Source organism: Oreochromis aureus, linkage group 7 (genome assembly GCF_013358895.1).
Source record: "Oreochromis aureus strain Israel breed Guangdong linkage group 7, ZZ_aureus, whole genome shotgun sequence".
In the NCBI taxonomy this organism is placed as follows: domain Eukaryota; kingdom Metazoa; phylum Chordata; class Actinopteri; order Cichliformes; family Cichlidae; genus Oreochromis; species Oreochromis aureus.
Window position 1 is genome coordinate 3,441,687 of NC_052948.1, and position 18,411 is coordinate 3,460,097.

At 42.1% G+C, this 18,411-nt stretch overlaps 1 protein-coding gene across 3 annotated transcripts in view; it reads left to right on the forward strand.

The window, feature by feature from the left end:
- Positions 1 to 504: 504 nt before the first annotated feature.
- tspan9a (tetraspanin 9a) overlaps positions 505 to 18,411 on the forward strand; it is a 176,660-nt gene continuing 158,753 nt past the window's right edge. For 2 of the 3 annotated variants that reach the window (XM_039614853.1, XM_031725985.2), the window contains exon 1: positions 508 to 787. The gene's annotated coding sequence lies outside the window, so the exon portion shown is untranslated. Of the gene's footprint in view, positions 788 to 18,411 lie in introns of all 3 variants that reach the window. The other variant, XM_039614851.1, reaches the window with a different exon arrangement.

The window sequence follows — 18,411 nt, forward strand, 5'->3', positions numbered from 1 at the left end:
TACTCCTACAAAATTACTGTGTTTATGCTCACTTTGTCAATACAGTTTCATCATGTTTCCAAAGGAACATTTTTGGGCACCATATTAGCTCCGACATCTCACTCTGTCCTCTCCATACTTGCTCTATGCAATCTTTTCAAATACACACACAGCAGTTAAAGGAAAGCCTGGCAGCTTAATGAACACATTGTACGTTTGTGATTTGGACATACGAACATTGCAAGGACATAAATTCCCGTTTTGCTGCTGTATTGGCTCATGAAATATATATCTGTATCAGAAACACCACTTGCTTTTTAATTATTAGGAAAAATACTTTAATTTACTCTCTCTGGTCATCTGTCAAAACTCGCGTTATTATAACTGCCAAACTTTTATAAATAATCACACCCCTGAGTCACATCTTAATAAATCAAACATGTTTTTTATGGGCTTCCAAGCCTCTGTAACTCTCATAAAGGTCCGAGTCTCCGACGCTCCAGTCGGAGCCAGTGAGCGAGCCCCTCCTCCTTCCTCAAACTTCATTTCCTCCTCGTCCAACCAGTTAGCTCAGTCCTCAATCCATCATATAATATAGCGGGTAAAGACAGCTGTCAGGGAGACACGTCCGATTTTTGGAAAGGGTGCTGTCCCAGACACTTTTTGGCAGGACAGAAGTGGGACTACAAACGCGAAACGGTCCGGCTGGAAAGTTTGGCCAAAGCTGCTCAGCTGAAGTTGCGTGGCAGTCATTTGCCGTCTGACAGCTTCCAGCTGCAGAGAAACTTCAGAGTTGGACATTGACCAGGTAAGAAACCGTTTGCCTACATGCTTTTATTATTGTTATCATTATTTTTAAACTTGTCGGTGTTTAGGCCGCTCTGTGAGCGCCGGCCACCTTCACGGTGTATTCGCCCGTCCCAGTACAGCGCCACGCTGCCTTTTGAGCCTTCTACTCTCTTTAAAATGAAACAGTACGACGTGATGTGATAAGTAAGCGAACAGGAGTGCGGCAGCCAATTTGCAGTGACCCTTTTTCAAACTACTGTGGGAATATTTTCTTACTATTGCTGGACTGTACGTTATTATAGTGCGTCTGTAGAGAATTTAGTGGTTTCACTATCCCAGTGAATTACCTTTAATGACTGTATTATTCCCATGAATGCTATTTTATAGCCGTGTTCATTTCTGGCAGGGACTTGGCAAGATTTGAATGTGACGCTGTCTCATGTTTGATCACTTCTCAACTTTTCATCCTGCTGCTCTGTTCTCTCTCTTTATATGTATTAGCCTCTGTCCATTTTAAAGGCTTTTTAAATTTAAGTAAATTTCCCTGTCTTTGGTTTAAGTGAAGCATTTTGCTGCCTGAGCAGAAACATTTTGGTTATATTATAAGTCGATCGTGTAAGTCTGAAGGAATTTGAAGAATCAAATATATATTCTGGGTCCTTTGCAACAGCTGAATGGGAGGCTGCTATGACACAGCATACTTCCATTCAACAATAGGCTCATCATTGGAGTTCCTCACTGATTGTCCCTTCTTTTCACCATTGTACACAGGACGTGTTTAGTAACAGACATTCTGATGAGCCTAATAAGTATCACCCCATCTTTTTCACCTAAGGATGCTGCAGATCTCATTTTAGATCTGATCACAGTGGAGTATCTGAAGCTTTATTTCCATCCACGTTTCCATGCAGGCAATGACTGTTTTGTCTGTGTCCTGTAAAGCAGTGTCACGACTGAAAATGAGGATGTGAATGATGTTTTTATGTATCCCATTCGCAGATATATAATTTAGTGTAGGGCGGACTATGGGTAGAGTACCTAAGCATGAAATAATCATAATTTATTGTATTCCGAGTAGGGCTGCACGATTTTGCATAAAATGAGAATCACGATTTTTTTGCTTAGAATTGAGATCACGATTCTCTCACGATTTTCTTTTCCAGTATAAATATTTATTGCACTTATTAACTGCACATCAACTTCGTAACAGTTGAAACTGAACATAAAAACAATAAATAAACATAAAAACAATAAATGCCTCACATTTTGTGGTTGCCGCAAAATGTTGTACTGCTTGAAATTCTGTCTCCACCGTTGCTGGACACTGCGTGTATAGAGCAGGTAGTGCAACAATAGAAAAATAGTTGCAGGACGGCTGTGAAGCGTTTGTCTAGGGTGTTGATCATTTCCTAAATCCCTCGTTTTGCACAGTGTTGATATATCTTTGGTCAGGTGATAAGTAACAGCCTCCGTAATTTCTTTGTGCCTGCAGGAGTTCGACGTGTATAGGGAAGCGCTGTATAAGGTTCCCTTATTGATGTTTGGGTGGTTGACCAGGACGGATTTTCTCCTGTCACTTTCTCATCATCCCTGACGTGTTCTCCGTTGTTTTTCCCTGCCAATTTGAGCATCAAGGCACAGCTTCTGTATCACCTGGTATAAGGCTCCCGCCTTGTCATTTGTTGAGCAGGAAGAGGGCGCTTGTTTTCATGCAGATTACGTCCCCGGATCAAAATGCGGTACAATCGTCGTCGTCTTTTTTTTTTTTTTTTTTTTTTAAATCGTTGTCATTTGGAAATGAGATCGCACATAAGTATGAATCGAGATCGCGATTTTTTAACGATTAATCGTGCAGCCCTAATTCCGAGCCTTGAAATAGCTGTTTTTCCTGCCCGTCTTTAAGGCCACCCTCCATTAAAGCCAACTTTTATCTGACTGGCCACAAACAAAAAACTTCTACACCATTTGGGTTCCCCTGGCCAGAGCTGTGTGCCTGAGATGACCGTATGAAGGATCTTACCGACATCACTTAGAGCTTAGAGTAGAAACCCCAAAAAAAAACCCCCAAACTGTCAGACAACTGGGTGTTTAGATCAGTCTGAAGCCCGACCCTTTGACTCACAGGGAATATTTGCACATACACTCACCTCATCACCTTAAACTGCCTCCATGTGTATTATAAGCATCAGTTCATTACCATGTAAGAGTATATAAATGACATAAGTAATGACGAGAATACTGAGTCTAGTTAAATTCTCTGCAAAAAGTTTTGGATCACATGCTTTCCTTAAAATCAAATATTTTTCCCTTCCCACAGAAAATTGTTAAATTCACAGTAGGCACATTGTTAAAGAAACCTACCACCCAAGTTTAGACAGAGGGGTCAAAGGTCAAAAGGAGCCGTGTCAAAACAGCAGTGCCTTTTTTTTTTCTATTTTAATCTCATGTTTCCAAACATGGATGGCACACCATATTTATTCCTGTGTATGAGAGGGGAGTGAGAGGTCTCTGTCTGACCTCACATTCCTCCTTCTCTCATGCTATGAGGTCAGTGCCCCACCACTGACCTGCTGCTGGGAAGTAACATTTCCATTTTGTTCTGAATTTTCATTTTTGTGGTGGATTATTTTCAGCAGCTCTGGAGGGTGCTTTTTCTCTGTGGCTGTTCTTTAACCAAAGAAATCTATCATCAGAACAGAAATGGGCTGCCTTGGATTAGATATAATAAAATTAATGGAAGATTTTTATCATAAGTACTTGACATATCCATGGGCCAGCAAATTAACTAAATAACTAAATAAATAAATTAAATCTTTGCACACTCAGCTGCCACAGATACAGTAAGGTTGCTGGCAATAGTTAACTTTCTCTAAGGCTACTGTATTTTAATTCAGTAACAGTTATGGTCATTGTGAAGAGGTTTTCCCCTGGGCCACACTGACTGATTCTCTGTGGTGACAAACAAAAGTGGCAATGTGAGCCTCTCAACTGTTTACTTCCTCAGCTTTCGCTGTCCCACGCAGCCGCCGCAGAGTTCGGTTCTCTGTTCTGTCCTTTCGTGAATGTTCCTATTCACTGGGACGAGTAGGCACGACCGTCCGTACTGGGCAGATTTCATTCTGCGAGGACTCACAATGGGTGAGCTGTGCTGCTATGTCAACATTTAGCTCTCTCTTGTATTCCCCCCTTTTTTCTGCTACTTTAATCACATCCCTCCAGGCCAATCAGCAACAGGAAGAGCACAGCGGCCTTCGTCTTTGTGAGAGATAACTGGTTCCTTGCTGCTGTGCACCATGTGCAATGACTCACTCTGACTTTGCAAGTTGCGTCAGGGAAGCCTGCGCTATGTTCTTTATTTTAGACTTTTATATTTATGGCCTACTCAAGGCGTGCATTTATGAGATGCAGATCAGATATCTAAGTCTCAGCTGCATGTACATAGCCAGCAGCACAGTCTACGCCTATATTTTGACTTTACAGTCACCTTTTATTTCCAAGTCAGAATCCTGTCTGCTCGGGGTGAAGGTGAAACAGATTTCTCTCACCAAAACTTTATGCCTGAACTTGTGTGATCGGCACTATAGTACATCGTGTTTCATATTAATTTTCTGTGGGAGAACATTGTTTCCAAATGTGTACAGCATGGAGCTCTTTTACTGTGTGCATCATTGCCAAACCGCCTCACTATTGAAGAACAGATCGATAACAATGTAAAAAAGACTAAAGATGCTACTGACAACACACAATCAGACCACCTTGCTTAGTTCGTGCTTTATCTTGTATAACTGTTGAATTTCAGTACCCTTAACTCAGTCTATGGCTTACATTTAATATTCTTGGTTCAGTGTGGTCTCGACTGATACTGTCTGCTCTGCAGTTTTGTTGCAGTTCTGAGTGGAATTTGAAACAACAGACTTGTTGTCTTTAGCTTGGAGGACTTCCTTTCCTGGTGGCCTGTTTAGTTGTAGCCTCCATTGTTTGCCTTTGTCTGTATTGATGGGCGGATATGTGGGAACTTTTTTCATCTGATCTCTAGGACACAGGCTGTCTATAATGGTTGCTATCTAAAATGACTTTCCTCATAGTAACCCGTAAACACTTTTTATTAAAATATTATTTGCAAGCTATCAAATAATTAAATGTAGCTTTTCCTCATGCAACTAAATAAATAGCAGAGCATAATAACAAACAAATTTTGGTACTGCTTAGACACTGATATCATATTACGTATTATGTTTGTACTTTTTTTGGGTCATTTTTTTATTGGTGTACTGAAGATATCGTGCGGCTTCATGATTTTTTTTTTAAAGTCAAGAGGAGAAAGCCAGAATCCATCTGGTTGCACATAAAAACATTTTTCCCACATTGAAACACATAAATTCTTGTAGTTATAAACCATATCTTTTATAATGAGATTCACTTGTGACATTTCATAAGGGAATCACACTACTGCAGTTACAGTATATGTCTATGTTTGATGTGATGCTGTTGATTTTATTCGTCATTAGTTGCTTTAGAGTTTAGGCTGTTTTGACCATGATGTGTGAGTGAGAGCTCCACGGGTTACAAGAAGTACTTTGATCATTATCTATCTCAGCTTTAAACATTTCAGTATGTAACGTGCGGTGGAGATGAAGTCAGCCGCGGAGGTGTGCAGGTGGATAGCGAATGAGCAACAGCTTCTGACTTTCCAAAAGTACTCATTTATTTACAATATCAAAAATAAAAATGCCACCTCTACCACACATTACTAAAGAGCACACTAGTCCGCGTACACACGGGAGCATCCATTACAGGGAGAGTGCGAAGAAGAACAAAAAGGGGGTGACACACCAGTCATGAGACAGGTGGCGCCGCCATGTGGTGATACACTGCATTACAACAGCAACTGTTACATAGTCCCCCTGGTGAGAAAAAGGCTGTCCTCAGCCGTACACAGCTGAAAAAGCACACACCACACTTAACAGTACCCTATACATAGAGGTTACAGCTAAGATTGGCGCACACACACAGGGCAAAAGACCATTTAAAATTAATTTGGTGAAAGCAAGAGGAATATGTACAGTGGAAAATCATTTTTCCTTTTTTTTTTTTTTTTGCACTTTTTCAAGTAAATGCCAAGAATGAACCTTAACTCAATAAAGAGCCATAAAACCGGATTAAGTAGAGCAAACAGAAACAGCTACATAGCATGACTCAAAATAACAGCGCAACAAGACAGCATCAAACAGGTTTAACCAAAACATTTCACTTCAGATCAAGCCTGGTTGTGTGAAAATCATTAGTCCATCTTTTGTTGTTCCAGCCAGGCGTAATTCTGGGGCAGCGTCTGGGCCTGAGATTGTAATGTCCACCAGCAGCTGGGTGCTGAACAGACCTGGGTGAAAGACTGTCTGAAACAGCGCCCACACCAGAAGAAGAGTCAATGTCCGGTAAATCAAAGGGGAATGGCTCAGAGTCAATGTCAGTGTCTGCAGGGGGCCAGGGTGGGCCTGAGAGTCAGAGTTCAGATCCTCTGCGGTCTCTCTCCCAGCAGGCGATGAAACAGAATGTTCTTTGAAGTGAGAGAGTCCCAGGTATGGAGCAGTTGCATGTTCACAACATGATAAACACCTGCATCCACACGGAGTCCACCCAAGTGAGCCTGTAATTAACATCACTGAGTCTCTGAGATACACACAATGGTCCCTCAAACAGTGGTGCAAGTTTAGCAGTAAAGTTAGACTGAGCGTCCGACCTGGGGTGCGTCTTAACTCTCACAAGGTCACCAACACGAAACGTGGCATGTCGATGTCTCAAGTCATAGTAATGTTTTTGTCTGTCATGGCTATAGTCCAGAGCTGCTTTGGCGTGGTCGTGAGCTTCCTGTAGGGAGGCTCTCAGAGTCTCAGGGTAAGGTACACCGGTTCATCAACACCTGCTGTAGAAGGCTGAGTGATAAGGTCAAGCGGGGTGTCTAACTCACGACCATAAAGCATCATGGCAGGAGTCATACCTGTACTGTCATGGGGGCGATGCATGAGCAAAGCAAATCTGAGGGAGAAACTTGTCCCATGATGTGTGTTTATCACCTACATAAGCGCGGATCGCAGTTTTCAGAGTCCGGTTGACACGTTCAGTAGCATTCGTCTGAGGGTGATAAGCCGTAGTTAGTCTGTGCACCGAGCCTAAAGGCAGAAACAACATGTTCAAAAGCTCACTCACAAAAGGAGACCCTCTGTCAGAAATCAGGTAAGTGGGTGTACCATGTCTAGCAAAAATGTCAGTGACAAATTTACCAGCTGCTACCTGAGATGTAGCTTCTTTGACAGCACTGGCTTCAACCCATTTAGTCAAATAGTCAACAAACACGATCAAATATGCATTACCAGCGGGGGTGCGGGGCAGTGGTCCAACAAAATCCACACCAACATACTCCCAGGGTTTCTGGGGGACAATAGGAACCATAAGACCGGCTGCTTTTTTCTGACTTGGCTTGGTGAGTTGGCACACTGAGCATGAAGTCACATAGCGCTTCACATCAGCTGCCATTTTGGGCCAAAAGAACCTAAAACGCAGTCTAGCCAGTGTCTTAGAAACACCCAAGTGACCTGCTGTGGGGTGGTCATGGTAATAGTCCAGCAAGGTGCCTCTCATGGAAGTAGGGGCAAACAGTTTCAGCTCTTTCAAAGGGTGCAAAGCACATGTGGACTTGGGGTCTCTGTAATACAAAGAGAGTCATACACGACATACTGTAACAAGGTGGCACTGTCTGAGCTGTTCAGAGAGTCTGCTTCAATGTCTCTGAGGTGGACCTGCGGCGTGATCATCTAACTGCAGCTGTCTCAATTGTGAACGGTCAGCCAGAATGACGGGGGCAGAGTGCGAATGTCCAGGCTGCCCATGACAGCATGATCTGGTAAAAGATCTGTCGGCCTGTCAGAGGTCAGAGGCAAAGGGTTGCGTGACAGTGCATCGGGAACTTTGTTTTGTGCACCAGGTTTGTGCACTATTGTGAAATCAAAGTCCTGCAAGCGAAGTGACCAGCGGGCGAGTCGGCCCGTTGGGTTTTGACGAGACATGAGCCACCTGAGACTGTTGTGGTCAGTGAAGATAGTAACATGAACACCTTCAACATATGGGCGGAAGTGTTCCAGGGCCCATATCACAGCAAGGCACTCCTTCTCTGAAGTGCAGTAGGGAGTTCAGCTTTGTGAATGGAGCGACTAGCAAAAGCCACAACATACTCACGACCCTTGTCATCCTTTTTGCATCAACACTGCTCGAGACCAATGTCACATGCATCGGCGTGAATGGAAAAGGGACGGTTGAAGTCTGGAAATGACAGGATCGGGGCTGATGTGACATGGTCTTTCAAAGTGTCCATGGCTCTTTGACAGCTGTCGTCCCAGTGGAAGGCATTGTCCTTTCTGGTGATGGCGTGAAGAGGTTCGGCATGGCGGGCGTAATTCTGAATGAAGCGCCGATAATAGCCAGTCAGGCCAAGGAACTGACGGACGTGTTTCACTGAGGTCGGGTATCAAACTCCTTAACCGCCTTTACTTTGTCTGGATCGGGTTTAACACCTGATGATGTGATGCGGTACCGAGAAAGGTGAATTCATCAAGGCAGAATTGGCACTTTTTGAGCTTCAATGACAAGCCAGCAGCCTGGAGTCTGCCCAGCACCTCCTCAAGATCCACCAAGTGCTGTTCAAAGGTAGGTGAGGCGATAACAATGTCATCCAGGTAGACTCATGACGTTTTGTAAATGAGGCCAGCAAGCACAGAGTTCATGAGCCTCTGAAAAGTTGCAGGCGTTGCAGAGCCCAAAGGGCAGCACCGGAACTGGAAGAGACCGCAGTGAGAGATGAAGGCAGTTTTAGGCTTGGAGTCTTCTGCTACAGCAACCTGCCAATAGCCTCGCGCTAAGTCCAATGTCGTGACAAACTTTCCCAGCGCCAGAAAAGTCCAAAGACTCATCCACACGAGGCAGGGGATAAGAGTCTTTTCGGGTAACTTGGTTGAGCCCTCGAAAGTCCACACAAAACCTTGGTTCATGACGCTCTATTGACAATGACTACAGGAGCTGCCCAAGGGCTTGTGGAAGGTTCAATGATGTTGTCCTTCAACATTTGTTGCACTTGTTCTTCAATCACACGTTTCTTAGCAGGTGACGTGCGATAGGGTGGGAGATTGACAGGTGTTGCATTGCCAGTCTCTATGGCGTGCTCAGTGAGAGCCGTTCGACCAAGATGACCATCAAACAAGGAGCTAAACTTGCTTAGCAGATTGAGTAAAAGCATCCTTGTTGTTCTCTGAGAGGCTTGCTTCAGACAGTTTGGCTGTTAAGTCTGAGCGAATCAAGTCCAAAGACATCAGTGCTCCAGGCGAATGCGAGTAATCATTTGGAAGGTCCTCTTCATCGTCTGCGAGTGGGCAGGGGATGTCCTCAATGCAGACTGTTCTAGTGGGAATGTGAATAGAAACAGAAGCTCTTGCCATAAAATCCATTCCCAGAATGAAAGGAGAAGACAAATCCGGTATTATTGCAAAACGCTGGTAAAAGTTCTTGTTCATGAATCCAATATTGAGCCAAATAACACCCTCAGGGATGCAGGGAGCATTATTGGCGAGGTTAACTGCAGGACCATTCCACTCACTTGTGTTTCTAGGGTAAGAGTCATTTACTTGAATGAGATCTGGTCGTACAGCTGAGAGGGAAGCGCCCGTGTCGAGGGTAGCATCCACAGATGAAGCATTGAAGTTCACTTTCGTTCTTAGTGGGGTATTCCAGTGGACTTGTGAAAAATTGTCTTCCAAGTGTCCAAGACTGTGTCCACCCTGCAGTGAATGGGGCATGTGAGGCTCCGTTAGTAACTGGGGAAGGTTGGCCTCTGTGAAATGTCCTCCCCTGGAGTTTTCCGACTGCTTGTATTGCGGCTGGGATGCAGTGCTGCTTAATTCCAACCTTTGTGGCCTGGGTCAGAGGGGCCAGGCGCCGGCAATAGCTGGACCGGGCCATGCCTAGCGGAGTTTGAGGGTCGTTGTGGCAAATGAGGTTGGGTGTTACAGTTTGGGCAGGTGCGTGTAGTGAACCCTGGCTGGGAGCATTTGAAGCAGTAAGGTTCAGGCTTATAGTTTTCTTTGCCACACGAAGGAGGCTGTGGTCTATGTGGTCCAAGCACTGAGTGAAGCTCATGAGCACGCAGCAGCAGGTCCATTACAGAAGTGACATCAGCGCCGTACAGGGCAACTCTGTATTTTCAAGAGCATGTTTACTAATTAGGTCGATTCTGTCTTTTTCAGGTGGAGGGCTCTTTAGTTTGTCAAACTCGCTCAACATGTGGGCAACAAAGGTTGGGAGGCGGTTCGTCCGGAGCCTGAACACGATCCAATATCCCTCTCAGGATGCGTTCTTGGCTGTCGGAGGGCAGAAAAACTGTCTTAAACAGTTGACAGAATTGAGCCCATGACGTGATGTGGGAGCTCAATGCCTTGAACCATTTCCGGGCTCTTTTGCAAGAAAGTGTGGCAGTTCGTTTAGCAATTGCCCATCGGTTAGGTTTAATGAGGCTTTGTATGTGCCAACTGCATTTAACCAGTCCTCAGGTTGCACTTTGTCATCCCAGCACACAGGAGGCTCCAGTTTGGCGTGATGTAAAGCTGCATAATCACTCTGGAAGTGCTGCTGAGCTCGAGTGAGTGAGATGGGAGGAAAGGATTTGTAGGTTGAAATGGGTTGCTGGGCAGGAACGGATTGGTACTGTTGGTGGGTTCAGTTTGTCCCTCGCAGGAACATGAGGTGTCGATGTGGCCACTGGGAAAACAGGAGACTGTGGGACTGCGGGAGGAGAGAGTTCCCGTTGTGAGTTGGTCCCACTGCTTTAGTAAACTCTGCTGTATGTTCAGTGACTCACGTAAACAATCACTAAGCCTATTCACCTCAGTTCTTAACTCCACCACTTGTTCACTAAGGCTAGGAGTCACATTTTCAACTATCTGGCACATTGGCAATGAGTTAAGTTCCATGTCTGAGTCAGATTCATCCGGGTAGAGTGCCATTGCGATTTCAAAAAAAATTTAAGCTGCTCCAGCACACAGTGCAGTCATTTATATAGCAGTAAAAGAGTCAGTTAGGTCAGACTAGAAAGACAAAACTGCAAAATGCCGTTCAGGACTAAAATCGGAAAACCACATATGAAAACGTCACCCAACAACTAAAATTTGACTGAAGTGATCACAACCATGTTATTACAATAGCATGTCTGCAACACTAGAGCTCAATGCAAGATTAGTTTTAAATCGTTTCGTTATACTGAGCCGAAGACCAGCACTAACAGTTGTAGTCGGCCAAGTTATCACTTACATGCGCTACAGTCCGTCTAGTCTCAGCAGAGGGAAGGGGAATGAAAGGCCAGCAGAAATGTTCATGTCCAGGCTCCCCACAGAAGAATTAATCCTTAGAAGACGAAACCAACAGCATGTCCAAATAACAGATCCACAGAGTCCATACGCGACACGGAGTCAGCTTCTCTCTTTTCCTTCTTTTCAAGCGAACAGCGGCACACCGCGGTATCCAGAGATTAGTCGGGTCCCACCTGAGCTGAGGCTGCTGGCCATGGCTGGGGAAAACGCGGTCGCGTCCGCCAAAGGGAGAAGATTTCGAGACAGTTCACGTGTTAGAAGAGAAGAATCCTCGGCGGGATACAAAAATCGTCTGAAGTCCAAAGGAAAAGTTCGGGCGCCAGTTGTAACGTGCGGTGGAGATGAAGTCAAGCCGGAGGTGTGCAGGTGGATAGCGAATGAGCAACAGCTTCTGACTTTCCAAAAGTACTCATTTATTTACAATATCAAAAATAAAAATGCCACCTCTACCACACATTACTAAAGAGCACACTAGTCCGCGTACACACGGGAGCATCCATTACAGGGAGAGTGCGAAGAAGAACAAAAAGGGGGTGACACACCAGTCATGAGACAGGTGGCGCCGCCATGTGGTGATACACTGCATTACAACAGCAACTGTTACAAGTAGTTGAAGTTAAGTGAATAAATTATGGCAGTTGATTCAATCTAAGTTATGTTCTGCTTTATTAAACTGGACAGGAGTACAGAAGTCTCTACTGTTACAATATTACATTAACTTCGCTTTAGGGCTGCACAGTGATGCAGTGGTTAGCACTGTTATTTGCATCAAGAGGCTTCTGGATTTCAACCTGCAGATCAACCGGGGCACTTCTTTGTGGAGTTTGCATGCTCTGCCTTTGCCCAAATGGGTGCTTTGGTTCTGACTAAGCTCTACCATGATGTACCTGCTTTTCAGTCAGCTGGGTATAGATTCTCTTTTGCATCAAACTAAGTGTACAAGACCAGGTACATTAGGATGATTTGACTGGTAATTCTGCTGCTATGTGCACTCGCACAGTTGTGAAAATTTTGTTTTTGAAAGGTTATGCTAGAAGCCGGCATCAGCTATTCTCTTTTAAATCAGCCTCTCTGGGGCTCTTTCGGAGCAGCGTTCCCCCAGTAAACAGATTCTTTGAGATGAAAATATAGTAGGTTTCTCTGATGAGGTGACGAGGCAAATATTTCATATCATAGCAAATTGTTGTTTTTTTTTGTTTTTTTTTTTGACAATAATTAGGTTAAAGTAGTGAGATCAATTCCTGAACTGTGTATCCTAATGAACTTTGACTGGATTGTGTAAATTACTGTGTGAGTTGTGGTGTCTGTGTGTTTTTGGATGGTTAGCAGTATGACTGTTCTGCATTCTGTGGTAGGTAAAAATGAGAGACATTTGTCTATATACTTTTCTGTCTTTGTAAAGTTTTTTTTGTGTAATTGAGTGCTACGTGTTATGACAGAAAAAATAACATGTTCCACTATAACCATCAAATTAAAGTTTGTCTGTGGGTGGTAAGCCACCCACAGACAGCTACAGTAGCAAGTGTTTTACCAAACCAGTAATCTTTGACATCAAAGTTCCCTACATGCCCCTTTACACCACAGTATTCACTTCGTGGTTCCCCTCAATCCATCCACCTATTTTATTAGCTGCTTAACCAACTAAGGATCATTGGAGAGACTGCAGCTGGTCTCTGTATTATTGTGGGCTCTTTACCTTACAATATGAAGCAGAGAGGTGGTGTACACACAGGACAAGTCACTAGTCTAACACAAGGCTACAGTTTGTCTAGAGAATGCAAAACTTCAAAGGCCTTAAGGTGAATTAAGAAAAATATAAATAAAATTAAACTAAGCTGAAACTGAATAAAAGCAACCTTTGCTTTCTTGATAGAAACATCCCATTTTACAGTCAGCCCAGCCACAAATCACGAACCTTTCCATCAGAGTGCACAAGAGTAAACATTCAAACCAGCACTTGTTGCTAATTCTTTTACATTTATCATGTTTAATATATTATACACGCAGCACAACATCTTATGTGGACTGTAATACATAGTAAAGGAAATGTAGATTACTCAGTTCGAGTTGAATCATTCTTATTCTTTAAGAGAAAAAGGAAACATTTACTGTTCTGTTACCTTTATTGGCATAACTTCAGGGAATCGTCTCCTCGCTGTTCTAAATGCTTGTTGTTACAATCAAAAAGATCCTGAAAGAGTAATGTATTACCAGCTTTGAAGCTGTTGTGATTAACTGTACACATGAGAGCTTCTCTGACAAGGCAGAAGAAGCTCTCATGCTTGATGCCAGTGTGCTAATTAAAAACAACTTTATGAGCAACTACAGAGCCTCATGCAACTTGGATTGAGACCTCACTACGGCCACTGAATGCTTTAAACATGAGTCTCCTTCCCTTCTTTCCTTCGACACTTTCTTGTGGTGGCATATTGTTTTGAACTCGATTATATTTCACCTCCCTGTGCAGATCACCTCCCTATAAGGAGGAGATGAGCGATAAGTGAATTTGTTACTAAATATGTGGGGAATTCATTATACTCATAAGTCTTGTCCTGTTCCTCTATGATGCATGTGTGAGTTATTTGGCGAAGATGATTAATCAACTTGGCTCAATTCATCGGTGGAAGAATGCAATCCCATAGAAAATCACTCCAAAACATTTACATATAAATGCTTTTAAATACAGTCACATGTCAGCTGTTTAAAACCAACAATGTCATTATATGGAAACCATTACCAAGCCATTTCTTTAGAAGAATCTTAATCAGAGACATGTTTATTAAAATGAGTAAACCACAATTCTGCAGTCATGCAGTTAGACTTTATTAATGCTCTTAGTAGGCTGCTTAAATATGCTTTTGATATAAAATCCAAATAAGCAAGGAGACACCTAGAAAATCCAGTACATGGTTAAAATTCAAGCTTGTGGTCAGACTTGCTCCTCTGTATTAACTTGCCAAACTGTGGCTACTGAGAAAAAAAGATTTGTCTTTGCTGCCAAAAACTCTTTTAATGATAGATTAAAAGATCCCAGAGGGACATAAAATGTGTGGATGTACTCTAGGCCTATTTCAGTTGGTGTAGCATGTGGATCTGAACAGCGTTTTCATTTTAGACTAAGCTTATAAGCTTCTGTCCAGAAGCAGACTAATCTACCAATCACAGAAATAGTGGTACTCATGTAAATGCTGTATAAGGAAGTGCAAAGACCGTGCATCCAGTTTATTCTTCCAGCAAATGCACAGTTTGTGCACATGTACTGTGGAGTCACGGATTTTGAGCTGCATGCAGGATATACACATTGGCAGACCACATCGTATTGGCTTAGGTAGATACATTAGTGCTGTTGTTTGATTTGTGCCTCTTCTTCATCCCACTTGCTCTGTTAGAAAGGTCACGATAAAACTATTTTGTGTGATTATGAAATAATAGCAAGCATGAAATGGCCAACTGGAAACCAACAAAGAGTGAAAGTTTTGGAAAACTTTTGTTCATTTGTCTAATGATTGCAATCAGTCCTTGAACACAATATAAAATTATATATTTCTCTCATTCTGGGTCATCTTCTCTTGTACCTCTTGGTACTTTCCATTACTTAATACTTGCAGTTGTATGTAGATTGAAACTTCAGTGGGCTGGGTCTCTGATTACAACCCACAGGCGAAGGAGCAATTTTCATTTGAAGAGTGACCTGTTTTCAACCCCTAACATCAGAAGTCAGGCCAGAAGCGTGCATATCATTGTAAATGTTGCTGTTGTTGAAGGGTCATGATTTTGACACGGTGAAGGAGCTCCAGCACAGAGTGATCTAAAGATAGCACCAGTGCTGGAGGCAGCCTAGTTGTTCGTGAGGAGAGAAAAGAAGAGAACAGCGTAATTTAAAAAAAAGTTTTATAATGTATTTATTTATTTGTGTAATTGTTTTTTTACTTTTTCTGGAACTATGCAGTCACACCTATGAGCCTGTGTAGAATAGTATTAACAATATATCATTTTAGGTCGTTATCAATATTTTTTTTTTATTTAAAAATAAACAAAAATATGTTGTGTGATGACTCTGACTTTCATATACCTCAAACACGATGACCAGCTCATTGGATTTGACTTTTCCAGAGTGTAAATGAGTCATCCACACATGTTACCAGTATTTTAAAACTGCATTGTCATATTATCTTAGCAGGGACTCATAACTACACATGACAAATGTTTGGTAAATTTTCTGTGCACGTTTGTATCAGATGTATTAGATTTTTAAATGATCAAATATTAGTACCAATATTGCTATAGTAGGTTTCTCTGAAGAGGTGAATATATCATATCATAGCAAACTTTTATTTTTTTGACAATAATTAAGTTAAAGTAGTGAGGTCAATTCCTGAACTGTGTATCCTAATGAACTTTGACTGGATTGTGTAAATTACTGTGTGAGTTGTGGTGTCTGTGTGTTTTCGGATGGTTAGCAGTATGACTGGTAGGTAAAAATGAGAGACATTTGTCTATATACTTTTCTGTCTTTGTAAAGTTTTTTTTGTGTAATTGAGTGCTACGTGTTATGACAGAAAAAATAACATGTTCCACTATAACCATCAAATTAAAGTTTGTCAAAGCAGTCAAACTGTGGGTCTTTGCAGTGACAGCTGTAATAGAAAGGTACAATAAATAATTAAATAATAGGTTTTTTTTCATGTGATTAAATGTAAAATAACTTATTTTACACCTCCAATAAGCCGTACTATCATTTCTGAAATGAACATTTAATAAACCTTCTTGTCTTTATTTGCATCAGTCAGCTCTTAACCCTGTACCTGAAGCATGGACACTATAGAAACACTTGAAATGACGATAAGTTTTTAGGGGTTTTTTTTCTCCTGCTGCTGTTTTGCACTTGTAGTTTTTTTTTTAACATGTTGTATTGCTGATTTCTGAAAGTTCAAAATAAAAATATGAATATCTCAGTTCCTTTTATTTGAAAGAAAAAGCAGTGATCCGTTCTGATTGAGGGCAATGAACCAGTTATTGTGTTGAATAGCTGACGCTTTCTCCACATTCTCGTAGCTGAATGAGATTCTTCAGCCAAGCATGCAGTGAAAACATATACAAAGCCAGATATATCACACTTCTAATGCTCAACCCAGACAAGCTATCAGCATGCTGTCGTGTTGAAGAGAATGACCAGGATTTTTGCGATTACAGAGCTAAAATTGTCAACCCAGTAAATTCTGCTCCAGTCTTTTACTCAGTTATGCTTAGTTTTTTTTTTTCCCAAACTGTGGGCAAATAAGCTGTGTCTTATTAAAACAAGATTGCAGTGCCTGTGGTTAAACCTCCACTATCCAAATGCCTACTGTTGGTGCATACTGTTGAGAAAACGATTCAAAATAGTAGAAAAGTACATTTAGTACAGAAACGTTTTCCTACATTGTTGTTTTGTGTGAGTATTCTGCTTTGAATAAGTAGTGGTGATTATTTAAATGTGTATTATTGAGATTCTGTGTGATACACCAACACACTGTGACATATAATTGTGAAGTGGAAGGAAAATGATGCATGATGTGCATTTGTATTTAGCCCCCCTGAGTCAATACTTTGTCGAATCAATTTTGGCTGCAGTTACAGTCAGATTAGATGGAGAGCGTCGCTGAATAGCAATTTTCAAGTCATGCTAATAGGACTTAGAACAGGACATGTCTGGACTTTGACTGGGTCATTTAAACATATGGCAAAATGCTCAATTTTGGTCTCATCTGACCAGAGCTTGCTGTGTCCGCTACATGGCTTGTGGCAAACTGCAAACAGGATTTCTTATAGCTTCCAGTTGGATTTGTGGAGCACACGGCTAATGTTTGTCCTGAGGACAGATTCTCCAGCCTGAGATTTGGATTTCTGCAGCTCCTCCAGGGTTACCACTGCTGCTCTGTGTAGGTGGATGTCACTGTCTTGGTAGGTTTGCAGTTGTGCCACAATCTTTTGTTTCTTGAATGTTAGCTTGAACAATGCTGTGTGAGATGTACAAAGCTTAGGATATGATGTTTTTATAACCTGCCCTTTCACCTCTGAAGAAAGGTCTGGTTACAAAGTTGACATCCTGAAAAGTGAGTTACCTGGATCCTACATGCCACACTGTTGTGGTCATGTCCAAAGCTGCTTAAACTTTGCAAATCCATATTTTATACTTGTTCTAAAATATGTGGACAAACCAGTGACTGTAGAAACATACATGCATCCATCAAGGATATTTTTTAAAACCTGAATGTAAACTGGTTTAGTATAAACCGGTAAATTGGTTTGCAGAGTGCACAGGAGGGTTTTGTTCTTGTAGTTCTGGGCTACAAACGTCTTAGCATTTGCTGAAGAGGGACAGTCTGATTGACCCATGAACCTCTTCTCTCCTTGCCACACAGGGGTGGTAACAAGGAACCTCTCTGCCCCTGGTCTGAGCCTGTTTGACACATGCATTCAAATATTTTGAGAGCTCCTGTTTAACATGCAAATTAGCTGGACTCCAAGCAGGAACTCTGAATAGACTGGAAAATCAGTTTTCAGGTTCAGGACTTGCTGTACAAATGAGACTATAGTAAACTGTGTGAATATGCCCATTGTGGATGTGATGACATGTGATGGTGCAACAACTCATGTACGGTGGCCCAAACTCGTCTGCCCAGACTTTGTGTAAGTTCTTGGCAGTGTTCTTCATTTAGACAGCATGGCCAGGAGTGATGTCCTGTGTTTTTAAAAGACCACACTGAGCTCACTGACTGCTGTGGATGTGCTGCTGGTCCCACAGTGTGAGCTGTGATCTGCTTGCTGCCATCTGGCTTGTGTTAAATTTATGAAGCACTGCAGAGGGAATTTGTATACTGTAACTTTAACATCTTTATTATTCCACCTTATTTCATTTTATCCTGTGGTTATGTTATTATAAACGGCCCAATATAACACTTAAAAAATTCACACCGTTTCTGGACTCTGGACTGAATTTCTCATAAATGTGAAATTGTTTCTATGGCAGTCAGATCTGTCTAATTGTATGTCAGAAGTATTAGATTCCCATTATGAAGCCTGAAAGGAGACACAATAACAATTGAATTAGCGTGACTATCCCATTGCTCATAATACTGGTACTCACAGTATGTGCAAAGCCCACATTGATCCTTTCCAAGAAGCTCATACAGACCAAAGTTTTTCCTCATAGTGTTCAAAGGCAAATCCTTTCTTGGCAAAGCAACTTGTTTTGTTT